Source organism: Drosophila guanche, unplaced genomic scaffold (assembly GCF_900245975.1).
Source record: "Drosophila guanche unplaced genomic scaffold, DGUA_6, whole genome shotgun sequence".
NCBI classification, from domain to species: Eukaryota; Metazoa; Arthropoda; class Insecta; order Diptera; family Drosophilidae; genus Drosophila; species Drosophila guanche.
Window position 1 is genome coordinate 5,481,710 of NW_022995749.1, and position 27,693 is coordinate 5,509,402.

Sequence of the window (27,693 nt, forward strand, 5' to 3'; positions counted from 1 at the left end):
TCCTCACACTCCTCCCTCGACTGACACACCTCCCCCACTCCTGACTCCACTCCTCCCTCGACTGCTCCTCCTGCCTTTCCCACATATCAGTGACTGTGTGTATTTTTACCACTCTCGACTTGATGACGAAGTCAGGTTGGAAAAGTGTCTTTATCTCTGCTTACTTTTCCACCTAGCTGGGGGTTCTCTCTCCTCCTTCCGCCTCATTCCCTCTGCCCTCTTTTCTTCCTCTTTTAATTTCAGATTGCCTTCTGGAGTGGCTAGGGCTGGTGGGCCGCAAGTGCTGGAAGGTGTAGGAAGTACTTGCCCCAAAACATTTTCGTGTTCCTGTTCCTGCCCTGCACGGAACTTTTTCTCAATTTTCGGATGCTAGTTCACCTCTTGGTGGCGCCTGTCTTTGTGGGCTCCTCTTCCCTGTTCCTGTCTCCCCATGATTCCTACTTTCTCCATGATATCTGCTCTCTCTGTGGCTCCTTTTCGGTGGTCACTTTGCTCTCTCCCTTTCTGATTTAGCTTAATTTATGTTTCTATGCCGCAGCCGACCGCTGGTCTGTTTATCTTTCTGTCTTCCTTGCTCTTTAGGCTTTCCCCTTCTCTTGCTTTTGGCTTCCCATTCTCTTTCTTTAGTTTCCCTTTTCTGCTGTCCTGTCTTTTTCCATGTCGCTGACTGTCTTGCTCCATGTTTCATGCTCTTGTTCTATTTTTCTATCAGAGCGTAAACATCGGGCATACCCTTACCATGGAAATGTTTGTTCAAAAATATAAATTAACCAAAATGCTGTGGTGGTCATCAAATTAAAGCTATAAAGCTGCATTTATGTATACTTATTTCTATAGATATTAACTAACTTTTTACCAAAATTTATCAAGATCAATTGAACATTTCAGAGAAAACTAGACACTCAAAATGGAGCATGTTTTTCTCTTTCCTTTAAGGATATTCCACGCTTTCGTTGATATATTTTGTAAGCCCTGAAGCCTGTCCTCTTTCTGAGTTTAGCTGAAAGTCTCATTTACCAGGTGTTTTGTGTGCTCCTTCACGCTCTTGCTACTCCTTCTCCAGCGCTTCGCTCTGATTCTCCTGCCTCTCCCTTTGCTCCCCCTGGCCCTTTTGTGCTGCTTCCAAATGTTGCGCCCATTCCCTCTGCTCTCACTGCCTCATGTTTTTCATTTATGTACTTGCAGCATGCGGCTGTCTCATTTGTTAAGCTTTAAGTTTTTCGGTTGCATGATAAAGTTGCACAGATTGCGTCAGGATCTTAATGAGTAGGACTGCAGGGGCAGGCAGCAGGAGCAGCACCAGGACTCACAACCATAAATGGGGACACAGGGACACATCCAGCCACTTCCGCGACCAGACTGGTCATGATTAATCTCAACACTTTCCGACCCATTAATTTCACTCCGCCAAGGGGCTCAGCAAAGGGTTGCTGCTGCCTGCCACTCTCTTTTCTCTGTGGGTAATGGATAGAGAGGGGCTCGAATGCGGAAGGGGGATTTGGATTCTGTGAGTTGTCATGCGAGTGCGTTACTTCAGTCTGCACTTCTCTGTACACTTCACACTCTCTTGACCAACAGCCGGAGCAGCTGCCTTTGTGGAAGGTCCCTCCCCAGTCAATGGTCACAACTGCCTTTGGCTTTGTCCACTGCCTTCATCCACCTGTGTGGTTAAGAGTACTTCTACAACAGTCGCAATACTCGTACTTGCACCTTCCCCTAATGTGCGCCTTGTGTAATGTGTGGCAATGTGGCAATTCCCCAAGTGGATGTGTCCAGCAGCAGCAGTGCCTGCCCCCCCCCCTTTTGCCGACGATGATGATGGGCAGATGACGATGAGGTGCAAAAGGTAACAGAAACAGCAGATTGAAAATGGATTCAACGCCCCAACCGGCTAAAGAGAGGGAGGAAATACATCGATACAGGAGGGGGTGGACGCACATTGCAATTTGTTTGGGTAGAAAGTTCGCTTGGTTTGATCCCATGGCTGTCGATGTGCCTGTCTATGAGGAATGCGTGTCATAAAATGACTAAAATATTGCCAGAGGCTGAAACTGACAGGAGCATTTGGGAGTATGCCAAGGAGCTGCGGAGCAGGAAGGTGGAGCAGTTTCAGGGAAAGCAAAGGAGCACCAGGAGTTGGACAGGCAGCAGGGAAAGCAAAGCAGCACCAGGAGCTGGACAGGCGAAGCTAAAGCTGGAGTGTAGCAGGAGGCAGGACATTAAGACGTGACCCACAACGTGATTGGGAGTGGGAGTTCCATACGATCCATATCCAAGCAATGCCATGGCAACACCCTAATCTATGTCCAACCACCCCCCAAGGGCAGGAAATATATATTTATTTTATATTATTTTATTTTTTCTGCCATTTTCGTAGCGTTTTTGAAATGCTCTTCGAAAAGGTTTACAGAGTTTTTAATGGAAGTTTTTTTAGCAGAGAAAAGTTAATCGAATTTGGTCCTTATTTGACGTGGTATATATCGTTTATCGAACGTTATCGATTAGTTAAAGAATGTTTATCAAACTTTAATCGAAGGTAATGAATATTTATTATAAAGAATAGATTTTCCAATCGATTAAAGCCATGAAAATGGTTAAATCACAGGCTGATGCGGTGTTAAAATATATTAAACTGAAAGTGAAATCAAAGAAATGATTTCTATGCTCGATTTTCTGTAATAGAAACACCCAAAACTCCACCCAACAATTTCCTAGAGTATTTTCAAGTCGCGACCTCTCAGAGTTCACCTTCTCGCGCTGCTTTTAGTTTGTTTTCCGTCGCTTTACTTCCACCAGCAGTGTTGTCAGGATACGAAATTACATTTGTACCTTTAATTTATTGATGTTCCAATGCGTTCGTTCGCCTAGTCACAACGCTAGAGAGAAGGTTGCCAGGCATGGGCATGGGCTGTGTGTGTTTTGGGGGGTGTGTCCGAGACCGTAACAGATGCGCAGGAAAGGTGTGTGGGAGCGTGTTTGTGTCGGGATCACCTTTCGAGGGTCCGTGGGTCTCTCCAGTTTAAAGGTTCATTTGTTTTTTGTTTTGCTACCGTGCGGGGCGTGAAAATGGCCAACTAATAGAATGTCTTGACCCAAGTATAAAAAGGGTTTCGCCGGGCAATTTGATTTACAGGCGGTGCCCACTAATGGAAGGACTCGGCAGGGCTGATGTGCCATGTGGGACCCACTATATTGGCACGTGACACCAGAGCTAAATGCTAATGAAGTGTGGGAAAGAGGGAAATGGGAAAGGCATTTCATTTGTTTTAAACCCAGGGCCAGGGCCAGGGCCAACAGAATGGGTCCTGCCATGTCAGGTGTGGATAGCGATAGGGGAAAATCCTTTTCCCATTTCGGCAAATTGCCAGCGACACAAAGATTTTGCCACCAAAACAACAAAATTTGAGCTCTAAACTTGGGTTCAGGTTGGGGTTCAGGTTCAGGTTCAGATTCCTGCTGCTGCCTTTTGGCGCCCTCAAAGCCTCTCCCATTCAAATGGCCATAAATTATAAGTGACGAAGGAATTTAGCTCGTTCGTTGTCTTCTCTCTGTGTTCGGTCTCGCTGCTCGTTAACTTTGAAGACAAAATCCCCGCCACAGCAGCAGCAAAAGTGGGGGGCATCCATCCGCATGTGTTGCAACTTATTTACATGCCACACCACCAACAGGAGGACACTCAATCTGTGCCGGCAAGAACTTAATGCCACGCGCCAGACAACAAAGGAGCAAAACACACACACACACACAAACGCACACATGCATCCCGAAAAAAGACTGCAAGAAAATGCAAAATTTATCATCTGCTGCTGCTGCTGGCTGCCTGCAACGAGCTCTTGAGCTGAGAAGCAAGAAAATCTGGCAGCCACTGAATCCCGGAATCCAGAAGGAGTTCCTACATATATCCTTTGACATGCCATTACCATAGATAGAGTAAGGAAGAGCGGGGACAAAGTGTCTCTGGCAGAGGATGTGCTGCATGAAATTTGCGTGCAAACTAATGAAATGTGGGTAGACCATGTTTATGCGTGAAAAGGAAATTAGGAATTTAAACGGAAACAACTTTAGCTTTGGTGTTTTTGGGTTGAAATTGATTTAAAGTTAAGGTTAAGGGTAATTTAATGATTAAAAATCACTTAAGGACGGATGAATAGTGTCATAAAAAAACGAGAAAATATTAACAAAAAAAAAAAGTTAAATTAAAAATTATTATTATTTTTTTTTTTAATATTGTCTAAAAGGAAGGAGGGATAAAAATAAACAACAAACACCAGAATAATTGTGAATAGTTTTCTATTATTTTATTATATAAAATGTATGCTTGAAAATATTTAAAAATAATATTAGAAAATAAAAAGAAAAATGCTAGCAAAATAACAAGGCAAGAAAAATATATTGAAAAATTATTAGAGAAAAAAAATACAATAAACCAGAAAAATTACAAAAAAGGAAAACCAGAAGCAAAGACACCCATAAATCTCATTGTCTACCTTTACAACACTCGTTAAAATAGCCACAAAAGTTCACGTATTCGTAGATTCACAAATTTACACATTCGCATAAACGAAAAGGCGAGGAAAAACTTTTAAGCTGACAATAAAAAAAGTTTAAAGTCCTGTCGCACCATTAACCAGACTGAGACAAAGAGCACTCACACACACAAGCACACACATGGGCTACACACACACACACACACACACACGCTATCACAGTTTCATAGACGCGTAATTCCCCAAAGACACACACAGACAAAGTAGAGGGCCAGAGAGGGAGAAGAGAGTGCACTGCACCAACCATAAAGTCCTGCTCCCAGTTTGCTGTTTTCCCCCCTGCAACAATTTTGCCAGTGGCCAAAAAATAAGATTCATTTGAGTCCGGCTTGGAGCGCAGAAACAAAGAGAAATAAAAAGCGAAAAGTGCGGGGGTGTGAGAAATGGCAGAAAGGGTGCGAGAGTAAGGTGACACATTCCTCAAATAGTCGCAAGTGGCTGGTGCTGCATTCACAGCACTCCCAGTGCTTGTTGACTTTTGCCTTTGTTTCTGCTTTGTTTTATTTTTTTTGCTGCTGCTGCTCCTGGGGAAATTATCATTTTTCAATGCCATAAAAGCAGGAGCACCGCAGGCGTCGACTAGCAACAATATCTCAGCATTTTGCAGGGGCATTTTTCAGAGCATTTTTACCGTCTGTACCCCAGCCATTTTGCAGTGCAATCATATCGGGATCAGCATTGTAAATTGCCAAGAGACTCCCTCCATTCGCATATTTCTTTATTTCCCGCACCCCAAACGAAAACAGATTTTTGATAAATGAGAAAATGTCTTTTTCCTCTGCCCCGAAACAAGTGCAGGAAAAAGAGTGGGAAATGGATGGGCAGGACACCCGCAACTTGTAGAATTTGATTGTCTTGGCTGGGCGAAAGTTAAACATTATTTCCTTATTTATTTCCCCTCGGAAAAAGTCTCGGGGAAATGAGCGTAACCGGCACCGAAAAACCCTTTACACGCATTTCCTTTCGCTTTTCCTTTCCTTGCCCTGCCATTCGATGGATGTTTTTTTTCTGCTAACGTTCTGGTTCTGGTTGTGCCTTTTGTTGCACGAATAAAACATAAATCTGCTTTGTCGCCAAGCATCCGGTTTTTGTACTCTCCCAAAAAAGTGTATACTTCCTTCTGGAACTGTGCTTTCGCCTCTGTTTGTGTTTGTGCACAGTTTGACAAGCACTGAGTGCCCCCCTTCTGTTCTCCTCATGGCCCTTGGAATTGCTTAACTTTTTCTGTGTCCCCTACCCTGTCATTTCTGGCCCGGCCTTCCAGCATCTTTTTGCAAATGAGATTTCGTTCAGTTTTGTGCTGTGATAAATTGTTGATGGCTTGAATGTTGAATGTGTTTACACGGATAAGGGCCTGTGTGTGTGTGTGTGTGTGTGGAATGTTAGAGGGGTGGTCGTGGATTGGTTTGGCATTTCGCTTGTTATGAAATTCTACCCCCCCAACAGCTTGAGTGAGGAATTTCTCGCTCGTTTCCCTTATTCTAGATTTCCTTCTTAGATTTTTTGCTTATATTTTCCTTTACTTTTGCCACTTCCTTTTCGAATTTTCTTTTACATTTTCCCCAATATTTGCATCTCTCTGCCTCTTATTTGTGGCGTTCCTTTCCCCCTTATTTTTGGGGTTCATTGCCTTTATTTTTTAGGTTCCTTGCTTCCATTTTTTTGGGGTTTCATTGCCTCTATTTTGGCCTGGAGTTTGCTTCGTTTTAATCCATTTGAATGAACCTAATATGGAAATTATTCGTTGTTCCTGTGCCTCCTTTTAATCCATTTCAATGAACTCAATATGGAAATTACTCAGAGGAATGTGTGTGTGTGTGTGTGTGTGTGTGGCAAGCAGCTGATACGATGCGGGATTCAATGACCTTTAAACACGGGGAGAAACCTTCAAAGATTGCAGCCGAATAATCTACAAATACCTGCAAAAATCATCAAAGAAAACCTGCAAAGATTTTGGGCCATTTTTGTAAAGTATCTCAATTAACTTCAAACTTAAAGGTTATCTTCAACCTCAGTGATTTTTACGTGTTGCAAAAGTTTTCGCAATGATTCCCGCACCCCTTCCGCCGCTCCACGTAACTAATGATAATTATACTCCAAAGCAAAAAGATAATTATGCAAAAAGGTAGTCGAACGGTGAGGTGCAGGGCAACATTAAATGCAGAATTTCTAATGAAAATATGCAAATGATTAAGCAGCTGAGAGAGCTGGGAGTCAGGCAGCAGAATTGTGTTCCAGTGTTGGTCAGTCCGTTGGAAGTAATTGTTGAAATTATGCGCTAATATTTTGCACAAAACAGGAAAGGGAGTGAGTGTGGAGTAGTGCGAGTTCATTTAGCCATTAACTAAGCCAAAAACTAAAATCCAATTAAAAGTTAAACGCCACAAAGGCAGCGCCAGAAAAAAAAGGTTGAGGTTTTAAGGATGAAAACTTGAAATGTTGAACATTTGGTCAAGTTGAAGGCTCCTCCACCCACGCGCTGAGGAAGGACCCAGCGAGGTTGGCATATTATAAATAACATTTGAACACGCAAACAGTTTGTGGCAGGTGGCACATGCAGGCAGCTCTTTCGCCCCCCCATACACCAGAACGAGTTAACGAAGCCATTGGCCGCCCGCCGCCAGTCGCCTGAGGCAGGCAAAAGTGTTGCGTGCCCGAAAACTCTTTTGGACCATAGGAGAAAAGTTTTCCGGTGGAAAATACAGTAAGGAACTTTGATTAAGTTTTCCATCGACTTAAAGTTTTTTCACCTCTCCACCTTTTCAGAGACTCTCTCCAACTGCGAGGCGGCGAAAATTAACTAACCCACGTAGAAAGAGATGGAAAGATAGCTAGAGAGAGAGAGAGAGAGAGATAGAGAGAGAGAGCGAGAGCGAGCATAGACGTGCTTGGGTTCCGTAAGAAATGAAGCAACCCGCCTAAGTATGCTATAGGAAATGCTCTGGCCGCAAGGCACGTGCTTGCTCCTTCAACGCATTTAAATGAGTGTGAAAGAGAGGCCGAAATTAGATAGAGAAGTGGGAAAAGAGAGGCAGGAAAGTAGGGCGCCAGAAAGGGTGGTGGAATGTGGGCTGAAATAAATAGCGCCGAACAACCCGCCTTTATGATTATTGTCTTAAAATTAATCAAATTGTGTGTCGTCTCTAGCATGGTGCAAAAGTTTATCTAGAGGGTGTGTGGGGTTGGGCTGGGGCTAATAGATTTTGCCAACAGGAAATGGCTTCAACGCTTCGGCGCCTCTTGCTCGAAACATTCAGCTGGCTACTCCTGCTCTTTGCTGGCTCTCGCCCATCAGCCTCCTCCTATGCTCCGCCGCCTTGTGCCCATCATCCAGCTACCTCCTCTCTGCCTTGATCTGCCACTTGGCCAACCTTCCTTTTTGCTGTCTCTTTGCTTTTGTTTTGCGTTTGTGTTTTGCATTTAATTGATATCCACAGCCGCCATCCTATTGCTAGGCCACATCCTGTCCCTTATTCCAGTCGCATTTCGTGCACCCCTTTTATCCATTTCGCCCCGTCTCCGCCCCACAATTTCCAATTTTATTGGCAAAACTTTGATACTTTTGTGGATTTCGTGGATTAATTAAATTACAGGCAATATTTGTTATGCACAGGACATCGCCTGGACCCAAGGATTTGTCTAGCGGAAACTGAAACAAATTGTTTTGGCGTGTGAAAGTTTCTGGCGCACGCAAGAATGAGAGAAGTTTTTGTGGGCTTTGTGGTTGGTGGCTTGCCACACCATGCCCACACTGCTGCTCATGCTGCTTTTGCTGTGGTGTCCCATATTTGACAGTTTCCTTTATTTTGTGGCTGATTTGTCGTTTGATATGGCCAAGACACATTTGCGGCTAAGCATCACACCTGCGGGTTTCAATCGATGCTTGGTTTTGCTTGAGGAAATCGGATCAGCGGCGTACAAAGGAAAGCCACGCGTCATTTGCATAAGGCGGTGCTGTGGCACTTTATGAAATGTCAGGCAGCTCCTGCCTCTCTGCCCCTCTGTCTCTCTGTGTCGCCTGCTAACCAACTTTAAAACATTTTCCTCACCACATTGACAGCCTCCGCTTCCTTCGCTGTCAAACGTCAACCGCCATTTTATACAATTTTTAAATGTATATCTATGGAGGATAAAAATAAAATGGAAATGTGAGCAAAAAGTGTGGTAAATGTATGGAAAAAGTGAGGCAAAATATCGGTGGAAAGTGGTGTAGTATGCAGGGAAAATATCGGAGGGACAAGTGTTGTGTAGGGGGAAAAAGTGAGGAAAAATATCTGTGGACAAAAAGTGAGGCAAAATGTCAGAGTGCAAAAAAGAAGCAACAAAAAGTTGGAGCACATTTTTCAACTGTCATCGGTTTAAGCTGATGAAAATTGCCGACAGTCATGCCACAGCACACACACAAAAACCCTGCCCATACCATTAGGGTTACTCGTCGCTGCTGCTGCTGCTGCTTCATTTGCCATCATTCGGCAGCCATCATCGTCAATAATATGACATGAGTACTCCTCCAGCTACCGACTTGCTTCCTGCTGCTGCCACCAACTTTGTCCCTTTTCATCTTTTGGGTGCCCTGCTGTTGCCCCTCTTCCTGCTCCCTCCGCTCTTGTTGTTGATTTCTCATCATATTTTCTAGCTTCGTTTTTTTTTCTATTTTATTTTTTGATTTAGTGCTGGAAATTGTTTTGCTGGGCTTCTCCACCTCCACCCTCCCAAACTTCCGCTTTTTTGCCTCACTAATGGTTGTGTCTTTTGGGGGGAGGGAGGTCCTTGTGGTGTCCTGTGGTGTTCTAGCAGTTGCCCACAGTTTGTATTTGTGTTTTTATTTGCTCTACTGATTATGATGCTATTTTTGACACTCGATAAAGTCAATAAACACACCAAATTGTTCCGCTAAATAATGGTTCTGCGTTTATGGGTTGATAGATTTAGTGGGGATGCGCGGTGTGGGGTCTTATAGCTCATAGAAAATGCATTCATCTTGTACATAATACAAGTATTGAAAGCTCCCTGAATCTCCAAGCTTTTCCTTCTATTATTACCTCTATTGACTCCCCATTTGACTCCACCACTGTCCTTGCAGATGGCAATCATCATCATCATTTTGATTCTCTGCTGCTGCCTGGGGCTGGTCATTTATTTAAGTGCCGGCTTTTTGGCTTTATTGTTTAACTGCTCGCTTGATTCACCGATTTCTTTGCCGCAGCCATAAATCAATTTATTTATATATATATTTATATCCCCCCATTTTTCTCTCTCTCTCTCTCTCTCTTTTTGCAGAAGGAAAATTGAACAGAAATCGGAACAATCCAATCGGAACACAAATCTTGAAACCAAAGTCCATTGCGGTTCCGCCAATTAATATTGATGGTGCGTTGAGTTTTTTGTATATCCTTTAACATAAATATTCCTTACCGGTTTTTAAAATATTTTTTCTGGTGGGGTTTTTGTTTTTCTTTTCGTTTGTTTTTAAATGCATTTTTTCTTTAATAAATTGTAGTTTATTTGCTCATAAAATTCAATTATATTTAAATAAGCAATACAAATGCCAGCCGTCAAATGAAAAATGCGAGGCAAGCATTTAATTCATTTTTATAGTTGTTCCGGAAATAGAGCAAAATATTTATCGAAAAGAATTTTTGGATATAGAACAAATTATTTAACTGAAATTAGTTCTCATAAAAAAGTGGCAATAAAATTGGTTTCTGTAGAGAATTATATTATTAATATTGAAAGTAATGTGAAAGAATTTATGCAGCTGTGAAATCAACGATTTTTTTGTTAGAAGAACAAATGGAAAAATATTAAAGTGTACATTCCCAATGGCCAAACAAATTATAAATAATTCATGGTAATTCGTTGAATTACAAGTCCGCTTTATTGGAGATTTGTGATTGTGATGCTGAACACTGTGAAGGGAACGCTGAGAAGGGAACACTGTAAAGGGAACACTAAGAAGGGAAACCATTAAAGACAGCTCTGTTATGAAACACACGGGACACTGTTAAGCGATCACTGTAAACCCTTATGTAAAATGCAAATCCTGCATCGAATTTTCAGCATTTCTGTGTTTAAAAAAACCTTTATTTGAGCAAGCATTAAATATTTAATTGAAGTTAAAATTTAAATTTAATTCTTAAAAGCTTTAAGCTTTTAACTCCAATCCCATTTGAAATCCTTATCTTTATTCTCTGTTTATACTTGAATTATTTAACAAAATTCAAGCTTAAATTTAACATTTTCTTCAGAAATTTGCGCTCCATTTGAGTCGATAAAAAAGCAATGCATAAAACTAGCCAATGTTGAATGCTGCTTCTCCATTTGTATGTAGACTTTTGGGACGCACTGTTGTGTGTGTGTTTGTTCCATTTTAAATGCAGTTTGTTGAACTTTCTTTCGATGTGCAATTTGTATTACTAATGCGGAGCGCAAACAAAGATGAGCTGCAGGAAAAAACTAGAAGGAGAAAACAGAAGAGAAGCAGCAGCAGAAAATGGGTGGAAAAAATAGGAGCAGCAGTAGAAAATGGGTGAAAAAAGAGCAGAATGAAAAAATAGGAGCAGAGCAGAGCTAAAAGAAAGAAGCAAAATGGCAGCAATGGCCAATGAGTCGAATGATTCGGGCAATTGGAATTCCAAAGGAGCAAATAGGACCCACACACATAGCCCCCATTCTCCCTCTCTCCTGTGTGTGTGCTAGATTGCCTTTCGGTTTGAGGCGGCTGCAAGATGCCCCGTAATAATTCACTTCTCTCTGGCCCTAAGAGGCGAGGCAGGAAGAAAAGGCTTAAATATTCAACACAAGTCGGAGACCAGGAAGACATTTCAAGAGTCATGTGGTGGCAGGAGCAGGAGCAGGAGCAGGCAGTAGGAGGAACCATCAGTGGCAGCAGCTGTAAAGTTTAGTTTGAGTGCAACACCAACAACATCGACGACGACAGACCCAGCCCCTAAATGCGCTCATGTGCAAAAATGCCATTGTTTTGGATTTGGTCGTAAACAAAGCGTCGAATGAAAGCAAAGGAAAAAACCTAAACTAAAGGAAGTGAAATTCTTGCCTTTACTTTTTACACCGAAGGTATGTAAGGTAGGCAAAGAGGCATGTGGCGTGCGGCATACACAAGTGTAAAGCAACAAAACGGAAGCCAGAGACTAGAACACACAGCAAATACGAGTAAGTAAAAAGGGCTTCAGGAAAAAATATTGCAAGCAAAATATTAGACATGGGCAATGATCTGAAGGGAGAAAATGGTAGTTGGAATTGTCCTTGGTTTCGTTTGGTTATGGGATTTAATTGAACTTTATATAAGGTAAATAGTTGCTTAAAAATCAGTCCTTAAATTACCAATTTTCCTTTTAAAAAGTCACTTAAAATGTAATTTCTGTTTAGCCTTAAACAGCATTAATTTTAACCATTTCAAAGTGTTTATTTCACACGAAATTATAGCGCATTATTAGTCCCAACTCTGCAACGCTTTCTTGCTGCAAATTGTTATACTTTTCCCTTGACTTTCGTTGACCTAGTCAAAAACTTTCATCTAAAACAGCTAAAAACCTTCTAAGGCACAGTCCTAAATCTCTCGCGAAGAAACTTTCCTTTTAATCCTAGTCCTAAACTTGTTTTAAGACCCCAGATATGCGTCACACACTTTGTGCCTGCATTTTACAGGGTATGCATTCAAGCAACAATAGCAGCAACAACAATAGATGTTCAGCACTTGAGAGAACACCCTTTCCACCCACCTTTCACACACAGAGAGATGGACTTTCAAAAAAGAAGAACATGGGGGGAAAGACTTTCCATTTGGGGCAGGAGACTGGGAATAGTGTGACGAACGGGCGGCAGGACTTTTCTACATCCTTTTTAGTTCTGTCTCGTTTTGCTTGAGGAAAACGTCTTCCTATTGGTTTTTTGGGTGTCCTTGCTTTTGCTTTCAATGTGCGTGGCGCAAGAGCAAGGACTGTGAGCAGAAGGGGGAGCACTGTGGTGTGGTGGGGACACTGTTGGACGCTGCCACAAATGGCGTCACATGCTAAAAGCCCAAATAGCAACAGCCACAACAGCAGCAGCAGCAGCAACAACCATCTGAAAAATGTGGGGACTTGCAATTCCATTGCAAAAACTTTTGAAATGCCAAGAAGATGGTTGAAGAAGGTGAGCGGACAGCGGCAACAGGGGTATGTCTGCCGAAAGGACATACACAAGTCATAAAATACACAGAACACCCAACAAGGCAAACAGCAGAAAGGACAATACAGGACGCACAGAGACACATTCAAGTCTTTGGGTACAGTTGAGTGCACACAATGTACCCACCCCCTCAAGTCGGAAAAATGGTAAGGATGGGTGACTGGTGTTTTGTTGTGGCTGTAGTTTTCTCTCGGCTGCTCGTTTCCGGTTTCATTGCAGTCACATTTTTGGCATATGTCACCACACACACACACACACACACCAAAACCCAAACCCACTCCCCTCTCTCTGTCTGTCTCGATGCAATTACAGAGCTCCACGAGAGCTCCACACAAATTGTTACTTTGGAAAACATTTTAAGCAGAATTGAATTTACTCGAAACTCTTGAAGGGGGCGCTCCTGAAAGGGGTTAGAGCCAAACAATTGGGGGTTGAGAAACTACGGAGCAAAACTACACAAATTTGGGGAGCAACACTCGCCCCACCATTAAATATTTTTGTCCAACAATTTAACCAATCGAAAGGCGCTCCTGCAGGCAGCTCTTCTGCGCGTGTGTGTGTGTGTGCCTGTGCCACCAGCAACAGTTTCGTAAAAATGGCTTATAAATTATTATATGCCACACAAAAGATGTAAAAGTATTTTGTACGCTCACTTTCCCACAGCCATAGAACAGAACAGAGTTTATAAATTGCCCATAAAAACCAGAAGGAGACGACACCAAAAAAAAACAACGAAAACTTTGCGACAAATTTGTGGATGAAAAAAAGATATCAGCACACTTAGAGAGGAGAGAGTTGATAGAATAAATGATGACCGTTGATATTGTAGGAGGAATAAAAGTAGAAACTGGGAGGAAGTCGCTTTGGGTGTTTGATGAGAAATATTTGAAGGATTCTGGAGATTAATTTAATGCATAAAAATGCTATAAATATTAGGAAAATTTGATAAAAAAGTACAAATAGTAGAATTATAGAAAATGCTCTAGAAACTATTAGAAAATATCAGAAAATTCTTTAAAAATGCTGAAAATGTACTAGACAAGAATAAATACAGTTTAAATATACCAAAAAAATGTACAAAAAATATCAAACATAAAATATGATTTAAATTATACAAAATAAGATCAAAAAGAGTTAAAAGAAGTGAGAAAAGTGCAATAATTATTATATTTATCATACAAATCCTCTTCCATTTCGAAACATACACACACCATAGCCTTATACACCCTAACCCACCATTGTAGTTCAACCAATGAGTATTCAATAATGTTGTAAAAGTTTAGCCCACAATTGTTGTCGGTTTGGCGTTTCGCTCCTTTCAATTCTCCACTTTATTTGTATAAAATAGATTTTGTCTAAATATTTATGCTTTCAGCTTTTGGAAGTTCACTTCCAGCCAGGAATTCCACTCCATTGGCGAAACGCCCGCCCGCCCTTCTGTCTGGTGAACCTCCTTTATGTGTGGGCCATGTATCGTGGTGGATGGGGTTTTTGTTTGGCTTTCATTTTGGCAAATTGATTTGTTCATTTTGCATATAAATATTCGATATAAATATTTGTTGGATGGATGTTTGAATGAAGATGGCTTACAATGGCTGGTTCCATTTAGTTGATTAATTGTCAATCAGAAACAATATTTGTCGTGTAAACCTTTTTGGGCAGAATTTAGAAATTTATTTATAATATATTTGGTTGATCCCGTGGAGGTTTTTGCCTCGCTGTTTTCTAACTTTTCTTTCTCTCCATTAGTGTCTCTCTTCCATCAGGCGTGCCTTCGTCAGGACTTTGCTTTTCACATTGGAAATAAATATTTGATAGCATTATGTATGTAGGCTACCCATTTGCTCACTTGCCGCTAACACAGAACAAAACACACACAATATGGTGGCCGCCGCCATTTTGGCATTTCACTAGTTTGCCATTTTTGCCATTCCGCCATATTTCATTTCCGTTTCCTCGTGTATTTGTGTTGCCCCTGCCCCATACCCGTTTCCTTTGTTTGTTTGTCATGTCGCTCTCTCTCTGGCAGTGCCACTGCCACTGCCACTGCCACTGCTGCCATCGCGTATTTTTCCGAAAACTCAATTATTTATGCATGTCACGTTATTTTCTGCCAAAAAGCGCAAAAAAAAGAAGAGAAGAAACCAAAAGAAAAGAAAAGCCATGCCACTGCATGAAAAAAAAACACCAAGTCAAACAATCATGAGTTGGGTTGAACAACCCACGCAAATGAATCACACTCACACCACAGAGCACACACAACAGCCGACAAAAATTGAGAAATTTGGGTTTAAATGGCCAAAAATTCAAATGTCACCGTGGCGTGGGGTAGAAGAAGGAGAGCTGGAGGAGGTAGGACAACTGTGAGCTGCAGTAGCATAATCGTAGGAATATCTGCTGCCATCTTAGCTGATCCAGCAGCTTATTGCTCGACTTAGCGTGTTTCTCTTTACTAGATCTCTTTACTACTCGCTACTAAAAGTTATGCTTCCTACGACTCTCGTTAGTGCATCTCTCACTGTGTGACCTGTGTCTAACCTCTATTTAACCTCTGTTTAAACAAGTTCTCAGTTATATTTACGTTTTTGTGTGTACTTAAACCACTTCTACTAGATATCCCGCTACTGTACTTGCTTTTGTTACAATACTCGTTACGTTTTAGCGAATCCTGTCACACATTTGTTTAGCTGTTCTATCTAGTCGAGATTATCCAAGTATTTCCTACAGCATATCTGTCTTTCATTTCATTTTAGTTCTTTTGTGCTATTCCTCTCTTTCTGCTCGCTACTTATCCTCTCGCTACTTAGCCTCGCGCTACTTATCCTCTCGCTACTGCACCTTCCATTGTCACACGACACCTTCTACTGCACCTCTCCCTCTGCCTACTTCTCCTCTCTGTTTACTACACCTACTTACTCTCGTTTGTATCGCTCCCTACTTTTTAGCGCGCTATTCATTCCGTCTCCAATTCGCTACTTAACTTTCGTTAGGTGGCAAGCTCATTATTAGATTTGGCTGCCATGTACATGTATGTTTCTCTTTGTGAATGTGTTGCCTTTTGGGGCAACTTATCCGTACCTAAGAGAGGCAAACAGAGCAAAGGTGAGAGTGGGTAAAGAAACAGGAGAAGCCTCTGTGGCACCAGGACAACACATGCCATTGAAGGCAGTTGAATTGTAATTCGATTCAATGAAAAATTGTCTTTATTTACAGAGGAAATAAGTTTTCATTTCTCACACACATGTCTACAGATATGTACAAAGAAACATATATTCAATGTCCCTTATGTTTGTATATATTTAAAACCGATTTCTTAATGAGAAATGAGCTCCAGCGCGGTGGGCAGCAGAGCAGAGCAGAGCAGCAAAGTGCGGCTCATTGATTTCACGACAGTGTACATTCAACCATCCATCAATCGATCCATCAATCAATCAATCAATCAATCAATCAATAGCCAACGCCGCTGCACTGTCATATAAAATATTGACGTGACGCCTGGTTGGACATTGTTTAAAGTGCTATATATAATGGATATATTAATGTGTACATAAATACGTTAAAGTTTTTCCCTCGAATTAAATCATATTTTTCTGTGTGGGCTTGTTTTTCCTGTCAACAGCAGAGTCAAAAGTAAATTTAATCAATTGAATTAAGTTGAAAGTCTCTTAAAAACAGAGTTTTAAAGCTAGAAATGAAGCCACAGAAAACAGAAAAAATAAACCGCAAATCGAATTGGTGTTCACTGGGGCGATAAATTGAATTGTTGTCGCCACAATTTACAATGCCACGCCCCTAATAGCGAGGCCATTTGCTGCAGAAATAGCGTCTCCCCACATTATTTTGCGGGTTTTTAACGATTCCTTTTAATTTGAACTTTTCCATGGGCGAGTATTTGTTGTCTCCTGTCTAGCTGTGTCTTATAGAGATTTGACTTCATTCGTTGTTAATTTCTAACGAGTCTTTACCCTAATTTATGAACTTTTATTTGTGCCTCTTTTCAGCTGTTTTCTCTATGAGTAGCTTCTACATTTTTACCTTTTTTCCAGCACAAGTTTCCCTTTCTTTTATATATTAAATCATTTCTTTAATCCTTTTCCCTCATTTCTGTCTTCTTTTTTGTGTTCTATTAATTATATTTCTTTACTTTTCAATTCAATTTTCTGTATCTGTTCCTCTACTTTAAAACATTTCTTCTATCGTCTCTCCCCCACTGCTCCAATATATATTTTCCACTTTACCCTTTATCCCTCACACTGTCCTTGTGATTGTTACATTATCGGCTTTGCTTTACTCTGGCCATAATATGACATTATTTGCGATTTGCCTTCAACCAAAACTTGTCCACGACTCCCCTTTCAGCCTCCGGGGGGTCTGTGCTGCATGTGGCATGCGTATTGTAATCAAGTCATAAATTTGCTCAAAATGCGAATTGGTCTAAAGCGTTGCCACGACATTCCTGCCTAACGACACACACACCGGACCGCGCACCCCGCACCATGCCACAAATCCACTCTAAAAGAACTGCCAACTCGTTTTCACAGGCCGCACGTGCCGCTTCACGAGGAGGAGTGATAGAGAGGGCGAGTGTGGGGTTATAAGCATAAAGATTTATCTTTGAGGCAGAAGGCCTGGCCCTTGCTTTTTGCTTCATTTTTGGTTTTCAATAAGAAAGGATTAAGTTGAAGAAAGAAAACTACAAAACGGTGAGAGGGTAAGGGAAGCTTTTGCTTAAACTCTGCTTTTTTGGTTTCTCTTTTTCCCCTTTTTACCCTTTGGAGTGCTCTTCTCTCTTTGCTACATTGCTTCAGCCCTTTGGACTGCTTTGGCCCTTACGCCGCTTTCCACCTTTTCACTGCAACAACTCTTTGACTGCTTTGCTCCTTGGATTCCATTCCTGCTTCCCACACACACACACACACACACGCCCCATGAAAGCCAATAAAAAGCAAAGATCGCATATCTATAAACCCAGCGTTCAAGCCACCATTTGTAGCCTCCTCCTAGCTCTTGCTGGCGCCCATTCAGAGCGCTTTCATGCCTCTTCCTGGCACCCTTTCTTGCCTCTTCCTGGCACCCTTTCTTGCCTCTTCCTCTGGCCACTGCTCCTGTGTCATTCCATGGGGCGATAAGTGTTATTTTCAACTGCCAGCTGTGATTCTCGTATATCCCCCAACACACCAAACAAAAAAAGAAAAAAAAAAACGACGAAGAAAAGTTTCATGTTACCGAACGTTGGGCTGCCGCCTCTTTTTTCTTAGAATCTCTCTCTGGGATTCAACAGTGTGTGTGTGGCTGTGTCACTTCTAAATTTTCTTATCACTGGATATCTGCCACATTAAATTTGTCTTGAAATCCTTAACTTGTGCCACAAAAGTTTGCTCTAATAAACTGCAAGAGGAGACTTGTCAAAAAAAAAAAACAAGGGAAGGAGAGAGAGGCTCAAAGAAAAAAGATTCAGATTAAAATTCAAATTCTTGTCCCTGAGGACAGGAAAAATGTGTGGCGCCTCCTTTTTTGGGTGAGCTTTTTGTTTTTTGTGTGGCAACAAATTATGAACAGCTTGCAGCATATGAGAGTGTGCCTGCCCCTGCCCCCTGCTGTTGAAAACCAAAAACGTTTGCGGCACTTGACTTTTGCCACTTACCTCGAGACGAGAGACCAAAGACGAACGATGACTGACTGCTAGATGAAGGAGCCTCAGCAGCAGCAGCTGGAGTTCAGAGTTTATGGCTTTAGCTTCATTTAATTTTTCATAAGACCAAAGGGAAATGTTCATTCTTCAGTTGTTCAAGTGGCTTTCGACCTCCAGCGAACCAAAACATTGTGTGTGTGTGTGTGCCCTGCCGCTTGCTGCTTGATGAATCAAAGGGACTGCGAGTCGAGTCGAGTTGGTTCATTCAATTTGTGGTTGCAGCTTGAGAGCGGAATATTAAAATTGATTAGAGCACTTTGGTCATTAAGCTATTGAGGAGTACTGAAAACACTGAGAGAAACGGAGCGAAGAAAGTGTGAAGAAATATTTGCAGAGGGGCTGAGGAATGTTGGGTAAAATTATTATAAATAAATGTTAGAAAAGCAGGAAAAATAAATTAAGTTTCAATTTAAAAATCAAGTAAATATATTTGATAGAATGCTGGGATCTCAGAAATGTTTAGAAATTGTATACAAATATTTAAACTATTAATTTCTAAAGAATATTTCCAGCAATGATTTTTCATGCATTTCTTCATTTTTATTTCATTATTTTATATGTTTCCTTGAGCTTCAAAAAAGAATTATAAATATTGAATGCAATATTCATTCATTGATTAAAATATTTTACAATATTCTGCTGTACTTAAATCTTCCCAATGTTTAAAATTTATTACTTATTAGTTCTTATATATTTAATTTTTCATCTTTCATTTGCAGTCACTAATTTATTTGATTGATTTTTGATTTAATTGTTATCTTAAACATTTACTCTGCAATTCTGTTACTCTTTTCTCCCTATGCATACCCTTCCTTAAGTGTTTTCGCAGAGCATCAGCTCATGCTAATAAGTATTCGTATCCAAACGTTTTTTTTTCTATACTTTTCAATTGAGATATCTGGGCTAAAGTTTTGCTTTCACGGAAAGTATTTCAAGCGTCACCAATAATTATGTGGAACGAGCACGGAAAATATACATATAAATATACATTGAATTTATGAAGATTTCTTTCTGATTCTTTCTTTATTTTTTTTTTTTTCAATTTCTAATAATATGTAAAACTAATCTGAAGTTGCGGGAAGTTTTTACCCCTACCCCTGCTGAAACACAGAGCATCTACCATCCACGCTTATCCAGTGCCTGAGTTCTGTGCAAATTCCTTTCAGAATTTCAATTAAACTTTGCGTCACTTCGTCGCAGCGCTGCCAACTCGTCGCAGCAGCTGTCAAGGCGCTGCCTGCCTGCCGCCTAATGGAGCTGCCCCATCAAAAACGAAGAGAAGGGTGTGGATGGGTGGTACGGGACGGCCGCGTTAGCTGTCAACATTTGTTCAACACAAAATTTCAGTTTAGCATTTTACGCTTGACGCTTCGACTAATGGCTGAATGAGGGAGGCAACTAGAGAGCGGATGATAAAGAAAGAGAGAGTGAGCGTAAGACAGAGACCAAGCTAGAGAGTAAATGAATAATGCATTGCAGCTTTTCTTTTGTTCTTGTATTTCTTGTTCTATCCACAATTTAGCAAACTTTGATGGTGCCTGCCTGCCTCGCCGCCTGCACCTTTTTCGTGTTTTTTCGTTGTAGGTTTCCCCCTTCCCACACAGTCACTAACTAAGTCAGCCAACTAAATGGCATTCCCCATCCGCACTTATTTTATTCCCCGCCCTGCAAAGACCTTTCATAATTTAATTGCATTTTGTGACAGTTTCCTTTCGGTTTTTGTGGATTGTGCGCGAGAAGAATCCTTCCTTTTAGCTTCTACTCGATTTCAATGTAAATGGTCAATCGTTTAGCCTATTTGGGCCCTGGTTTTTGTAGGTTTTCTTTGTGCTCTTTCTATTCTAACAAGCTGTTATCCTTTTATCTACTACAGCTTCTCCTTTCTGGCTACATGAACTCCTGTGGTTGCTGCTGTCGTACCTTCATCTTTCTGCTGTTGTTCCTTCATCTCTTCGTTCACGGTTTCCCCCATTGATTCCTCTATAAACTGCTTCTTTGTCTTGTCTCTTATCTCCTACTTTGTATGCTCTTTTGTGACCAGTTTAAATGCCGCACAACTTTATTCATGTGCATAAACTGCAATCAGAAAAAAATAAAGAAAAAGAAGGGCAACTTCTGCCTCCTTGCCTGGGCAAATCCTTTGCTGGTAGACAAATATTTTCAATTTTTAATAATCGTAGCTTATGGAACCTTATAGACTCTGTCAATGAAGGGGGGAGATGTGTCCTTTTGCATCTTTATCTACGCACACACACACCCACTGACATGTGTGGCGCAGGGCTTTAAGCTCTACTGGGAATATATTTTTGTAATTCTGTGTTTCTGTTTTTGTTGTTGTCAGCAGTTTTTATGAGTTTTTTCTTATGCAGACATGGACTTCCACAATTTCACCAATAAGTACCAGGGGACATACCGCTCTCCCCCCTCTGCTGCTGACTCTCTCTCTCTCTCTCTCTGTCCCCTGTGCTTCCGTGCCATGTTCACACAAGTTGATCAAGTTTTATGGCTGAATATTTGAGAGAGAAACGAGAACGGCATTGTACTTTTGCTTATGGATGAATGCAAAGTTGTAGATACTCTTGTGAAGGTGGAATACATGAGCGATTTTTGTATAGAAAATATGCAAGAGGAAAAGGAAATTTGTGTAGGAATTATGTAGGTAGATGGGATATATTTAAGGATATAAGATAAATATTTAGATGCATAAATGAATAAAAAAATATATAAATCAATAAAATATTAATAAAAAAAATATTCATACATAAATTAATATGAATAACTAAAATAGGGATATTAAAATATAAGTAAATACAAATTAAATGCATATATAATATGCAAAATATACGGGATATACAAATTCAAGTTTTTACATTACAAAAAATAAAAAAAAAATAACAAAAAAAAATAATTACTTGAAATAACTTTCTCTAGAATTCTGTGAGGAATGCCTTAAGAATTAATGGCGCCAATCAACTTTCTATCAATAAATCCTCCTAAGCCGGAAATGTCACTTAAGAGAGAGACAGGGAAAGAGTCTGTTGCTGTATTTCCGTTGTCCAATTTCCGATTTTCTCACTTAATAGAGATATCCACTTGGTAAATCGCATTTGCTGATGACTTGCCGATGCGTATGCATATGCACAGAGAGAGAGAGAGAGAGAGAGTAAGAGAAAGTGCATCAATGGTTCGTGTTGTGGCTGTGCAGCAGAGAGTGGATGCCCCTTTTTAATGTCCATGTTTGAGTTTTGCTCTGGCATTTCTTTCCTTTAATATTCCGCCGCAGCTACTGCTCCTCGTGCCCCTTCCTCCCACCGTCACCACCGAGTCCTGCCTCCTCCACTTTTCATCCTTTGCTACGAGTTTTATGCAAATATGCGCAAATGTGTTCATTGCTTGAAAGTTTTTACCCAACCTCAAACCCCTCATACTCGCTCTTCCCTGCTGACTTGCCAGCCTTGGCCTGCCTTAGTTGCCTGCCTGACTGCTTGTGGCATTCTCGTGTCATAATCTCTGACAACTATCGGCATTCATGTGGCAGGCAGCTGAACCAACTGGCTTGCCTTTGCCTTGGCCTCGTCCTTCTCCTGCTGCTGCTTCGCCGCCTAATCCTGCCTGGCAGCACTGCCCCCCAAACGCACTTGGCATCTGCATGCCATTTGATTTGCTGACTTTACTCACGCTTTACTTTAGTTCTTTTTCTTTAGTTTTTTTTTTGTAGGAGGAGGAGCGGTAGTGTTGTGCTGGCAGCTGTAGGTGGAGCAGCTGCCAACTGTGGTTGCATTTTTCGCTCCTTTCTTGTTCTTTGGACTGTACCCCACATGCCAGACAACAACTTTGTTGGCCTTTTTGTTGTCGTTTTTGTTGTTGCCATTTTTGTTGTATTTTTGTTTCCCTTTTTGAATTGTGAACAGTGACCAGAGACCAGTGAGCCGTCAGCCAGTGCTTTAGTCATTCAGTGGAGCAGTCCTGTAACCACATTTTCCTTCCAAGCTGTAACCACATTTTCCTACTCCCAATCCTCTTGCTTCGAAACTTCTCCTGCTGCTCCTCCTCAATCTCTCTATAACCAATATCTCTCTTCTCAATCCATCTGCTCGTTTCCTTCCCTTTTCTTTATTTCTGTGGTTTTGATATTAAGTGAAATTGAAACCTACTTCTGCTGCTCGACTCTTGACTCTTGACTGATTGCTCTTTTGTTTTTCTCTCTCCATGTGGCATGTGCAATTTTTAATAGCTTGCCCAGCTTGAGGTTGAGTTTCGCTTCGATTCTGTCGCTTTTGGTTATTGCCAATGCTGCTTGATCCTTTAGCGCTGCTGAGGTTTTGTCCTTTAGTTTTTTCTCTGCCACTGCTGCTGCTCATATTTGCGGCTTGATCCTTGAACAAAATACTTTCAACTCATGCTGAATGCCTCCTGTTATTGCTGCTCTCTCACTCGACTGAAATAATTGTCAATGTCCCATAATAAATCCCAAAAACATTTTGCAATTTTTGTTGTTTTTATTTTTCGTGTGGTTTTTGGGCTCAGCACTTGAAATTCCATTCAATTTATTGGATTTTACGGCTCTTGCTCTCTGACAGCTGGCTGCAAAAATGTAGCCATGTGTGTGTGTGTGTGTCCTGCATATATCCTGTGCATCTGTGGATTTTTGGGCATAATTTATTCAACAGCTTATTGATGGCTTTAGTGGAAATGCTTGTAGCAGATTTTCCAATTTTCAACACGCAACACAATGCAAAATCAATTATAACACTTTCGGGCCAAAAGTCAAGTCCACACATGCACACACACACGCACACACACACATGCACGCACACATAACGGTGTTTATGATTCAATATTGCTCATACGCCGCTTCACCGCCTCCTGTGCCCCGCTGTGCTGTTTGTTGATTTTCATTTGGAAATGCAATCATTATGAGGCGGCTGCCACTATAAAGGACTCCCCACATCCTCTCGCCATATGCCTTGCAGCTTTGCCCCCCCGGCAATTTCTGTTTGTTTTCAACTCAAATGAAACAGTTCGGGTCAGTCGGTTAGCCTCTGTTTTATTATTGCTGATGGCAGATCAACAGACAAACAGAAAACAACAAAAACCAAAGTAGAAGTCAACAAAAGAGAATGCTAGAGGCACAGCAGAAGAGTAGAAAAAGTACAGAGGAGGGACAGGGCAGGGCAGAACCTACACATATCAGTCTTCAGTGATATATAGTTCGACTTTTTTCTTTAGACTTAATTAAAAAAACAATTTTACTCGTATCTGAGCAACAGAAATTGAAAGGAAATTATTGGGAACCAAAGAAGGGTCAAAAGAACAAAAAGGGAGAGGTACAGCAAAAGGAATAGGCTGCAGGGGTGTCCAAAAGAGGCCAAAGAAGGAGACAAAGCAGGAGTCCAAGAAGGGGCCAACAAAAGGGAACAAAAAAAGGGGCCAAGGAAGGAGGAGCGGCCCCAAAGCAGGAGCCAAAGAAGGCAAAGCGAAATCAGGCCAATAAGGATTGGCAGGCAATAGCCAGTGGGCGGCACTTTGGCACGAATAAGGTCAAAGCAGAAGGGGGACAGTGTTGGGTCAAGTAATGGGCAATGCTCGAACCACAAGGTCTTGGTGTAATCAAAACCCAAATAGAAGTATTTAAATAAAAAAAGGACAAGTGAATTCACGTAACGAATATTTGTATATCCCTTCCCTGAGTTGAAAAGTCTCTCAAATTTACCTGTAAACACTCTCAAACAATTCACAATAAAAACATTTAACTAAAGTTTATTTTAGAATATTATTTAGGGGTTCTTTATAATTCTTTGAATTTATTTGGACAGTCCCAAATGTGGCGGGAAATATTTGCAGAAGATATACAGAAATACATTTTTGAAGATGTGTTTTTGGAGTGTCCATTTTGGTGTAATTTTTTATGGAGCATTTAATTCTTGAATGACGAATTCCACATTCTTTTTTATCAGATACTTTGTTGCTGGCTGCATCATGTTTCGGGTAGTTAATGTGCGAATGATTATAAATAGTTGCCAATCGTTTCCCCAAGTCTCATATACCCCTTAGCCACACGCATCTACAATAAATATGTTTCCCCATTTAATGGATAGCATTTCCCCCGCCTCAATCTGCTCAACACAACCGTTTCGTGTGCATTTGATGAAAGCCGTTGGATTTTTCTTTCGTCTACTGATTTTCTGCCAAGTGCGCAGTTTCAATTTCCCTTCCAAGCTGCCTTTTTCCCCCCCTAGGATTTCTTTCGCTTTTTTCTGCGGGTATGTTCCCTTTTTTTTTGTGTGTAGTGGCCGCAAAAGTAGGCAACGGAGTAGAACTTGTTGTGGGATTGGGCTGCCTGCGGAAATGTCAAAACAAAATGCCGCTTAATGTGGCGTGTCCTGAGCCATATACGGGAAATGCTGGTGCACCCTCAAGAACCCCAAACAAAAATTCCACCTGTGTGTGTCTGTGTGGGTGAGGCATAGAGTGGAGTATGGGGAATTTTGTTGTTGTTGTTGTTCAGCGATTCATCGATTTCTTAAGCAGCAAAATTGTGTTTTGTTTTGCTTTGAATATTTGTTTGAACCTACCCAAAAGGCACTCGCGCAATAGCAACAACAACAAACGAGTAGCAACAGGAGCTTGTGTACGGAAAAGGAACAGCCACAAAATGTAGCGAAATAAATATGTAACGAAGCTTAAGATACCCTGACGATGCGAGTTAGCACGCTCCTTAATTAATTCCTTGTGTTTTTCATACCTTTAGAACTCTTTTAATCACTATACAAATATTTGTATGACAAATTCTTCGATTAAATCACATTTAAAGCTATATAAATGATCCTTTCTTAGCGTATGTATAGACTATCTATAACTGAAAGAAGATGTTGGAAATGAGTAAATAAATAAATAATACCCTCCAGCAAGGGTATAGCACAGTCCCCATCGTCATGTTGTTGTTTGTGTCGAGAGTTCTACCCCCAAAAACTCCATTCGAAAGCGATAAATTCCCCGTTATTTTTACGAGCCGGAACACGTGAAGCGCGGCGCAGGGCAAGAGGTTCAAATGCAGGTCTCTTGGGGGGGGGGGGGGGGGGTGGTTCTTTCAGCTGCACAAACCTCCCCTGGAAAGTGCCACCCCACCATTCACCCTGCTTCTGTGCGCCTCCGCTAGCTGTAACGCAATTTAAGCGCTTTCAAAAATTGGTAACATTTCAACGCATTGTTTGGCTTAGCAGCAGCGGGCGGTGTGGCAGAATGCGTTGGCATGTGGCTTGTTTTTGTTGGGGTTGCCGACCTCACCACCCGAGGGGTAGCCAGTGTTGGTAAACGCACGCCGATACGATAATTTATATGCCAAAACTGTGCTGTGCTGCGCTGGCCATTTTATGCGATTTTCATTCTAATTTATGTTGTTTATTATGTTTTATTTTCATTTTATTTGCCCGCTGGTCGCGGCATTTAATTGCACTCATAAATTTTGTTACTCTCTGTGGCCCCTCTTTTGCCACTCTTTCACTCCCCTTTTGGTCATCCTTTTCCTCTGCTTTAACCCCCTCTTCCACTCACTTTACCCCCTTTTATTATATTTGTGCTTTATTGTCGAAATTTTTGGTTTGATTTCGGGGGTTTGGCTTGGATTTTGTTTACTAGCTTTCTGACCCAATTTTCCGCTCGGGCAAACAGAAATGGATTTATTTCTAGCATTAGTTTTTTGCAGCATAAATTCGTTGCCCTTTTTAATTATCTATGTTTATTCGTTTTATTATACAGAACGGAAATAAATTGCCAAATTTTAGTCCATGGGATTTTTAGCTAACGTTGAAAAGTAGGCAACTTTTTTGCAGCTGCCGCACTTTTTTCTCCTGCTTCGAAAGTTGAAATTGAAAAAAATGTCACTGGGCTGCAAGGGGGGTTTCTGTGTTGTTGGGGGTTAGGCGGTTGGGGCAACACGTATTAACTCTGCACATGTGTAAATCCAATTCAAAACAAGCCACGTGCGCCATGTAGCAGCCCATCCTGCCAAGACTCTGCCTTGCCGTTGCTAAAAGTTGCCCAAAAAACTTTTTCCTGCCAGCCAATGCAGAAATAAATTTCTTTCATTTTATGTGCCCATTTAATGGGGTATGACAGGCAAAAGGTTTTTAAAAATTCTTGGGATTAAAGTGTGTTTATGTGTTCATTAATAGAGGAGGAACAAACAGCATAAAATACAAAATTCGAAGACTTTGACAACAGCAGAAATTATCAATCATCTTTGACTATTATAAAGAAAAATGTTTTATAGAAATTCTTTGCATTTTTTCAGCTACTCCTGAAAATGCAATCAATTTTTATAGTTTCTAGAACTTTTCGTAGAGAAAATTTGTATTTAAATGCTAATTTAAAACAAAAATAATTCTGCCAGCAGTCGCTACCCTTTCTTGACTACTAAGTACAGGATATTCCTATGCCCAGACCTTTTTCCTTTATCGATTATTGCATTTCTCAGTTGCCTTTTCTTACCCCATTGTTGGTAACTTTTTGCTGAAAATACATTGAACAAGTGAGTCACGATGCTGCAGCATTTAGGATGGTGACATGGGGGGTACGACGTTGTTGCACATTTGTCACGCTCTCTAAACAAACTCCACCCCACAGCGGAGAGAGCGAAAAACGAACAAAAGCCAGCAAAAAGCAAAATGAAATCAAAGAAAGATGAACAAAAACGAGCATTTTGTTGCAACATTTTCGAGTCATGAAAAGCAGGCAAAAGTCAGCTGAATAAATAACACAAAAATACATCAAAAATGAAAAGTGCATGCGGCATGAGGCAGCAGGCAGCTGTGCTTGTGTTTGTGTTTGTGTTTGTGCAACTCTTCAGCACAATTTCCGCAAAAGCCTTTTGCTTTGGTCATCACAAAAATGTCGTGGGGTAACCACAACAAAAATCGTTTTGGAATTTTCTGTACAAAACAAATGAAGTGGAAGATGCACGAAAGAATGAAAGAAAGAAGCTGCTGGCTGGCCATATAAATTAGCTTGGAGTGTGGCAGCCACTTGAGCATGCCACAGGCATAATGTGTGTGGAATAAGGGGGCATGGCAGCGGGGTGCCAAGTGCCAAGTGCCATTTAGCATATTTTGTGTGCGTTTTGCTGCCTCTCGTTTCTTTTTATTTGGTTTGGGGGCCAATGTGAAGTGGAGTCTGCGCCTTTGAGCACAGACAGAATGAGTCACAGGAAAAGGTCGACCAAGGAGGTTATCGCGGGGAGACAGAGTGGGAGAATTGGGGGGGGGG

The 27,693-nt window shown here is 41.2% G+C and overlaps 1 protein-coding gene across 3 annotated transcripts in view; it reads left to right on the forward strand.

Annotated features, from left to right (window-relative positions):
- The window catches only part of LOC117585116 (protein tincar), a 77,258-nt gene that overhangs the window by 18,709 nt on the left and 30,856 nt on the right, over nt 1–27,693 (forward strand). For all 3 annotated transcript variants that reach the window (XM_034274439.1, XM_034274438.1, XM_034274436.1), the window contains exon 3: nt 9,828–9,917. The gene's annotated coding sequence lies outside the window, so the exon portion shown is untranslated. The remainder of the gene's footprint in view (nt 1–9,827; nt 9,918–27,693) is intronic.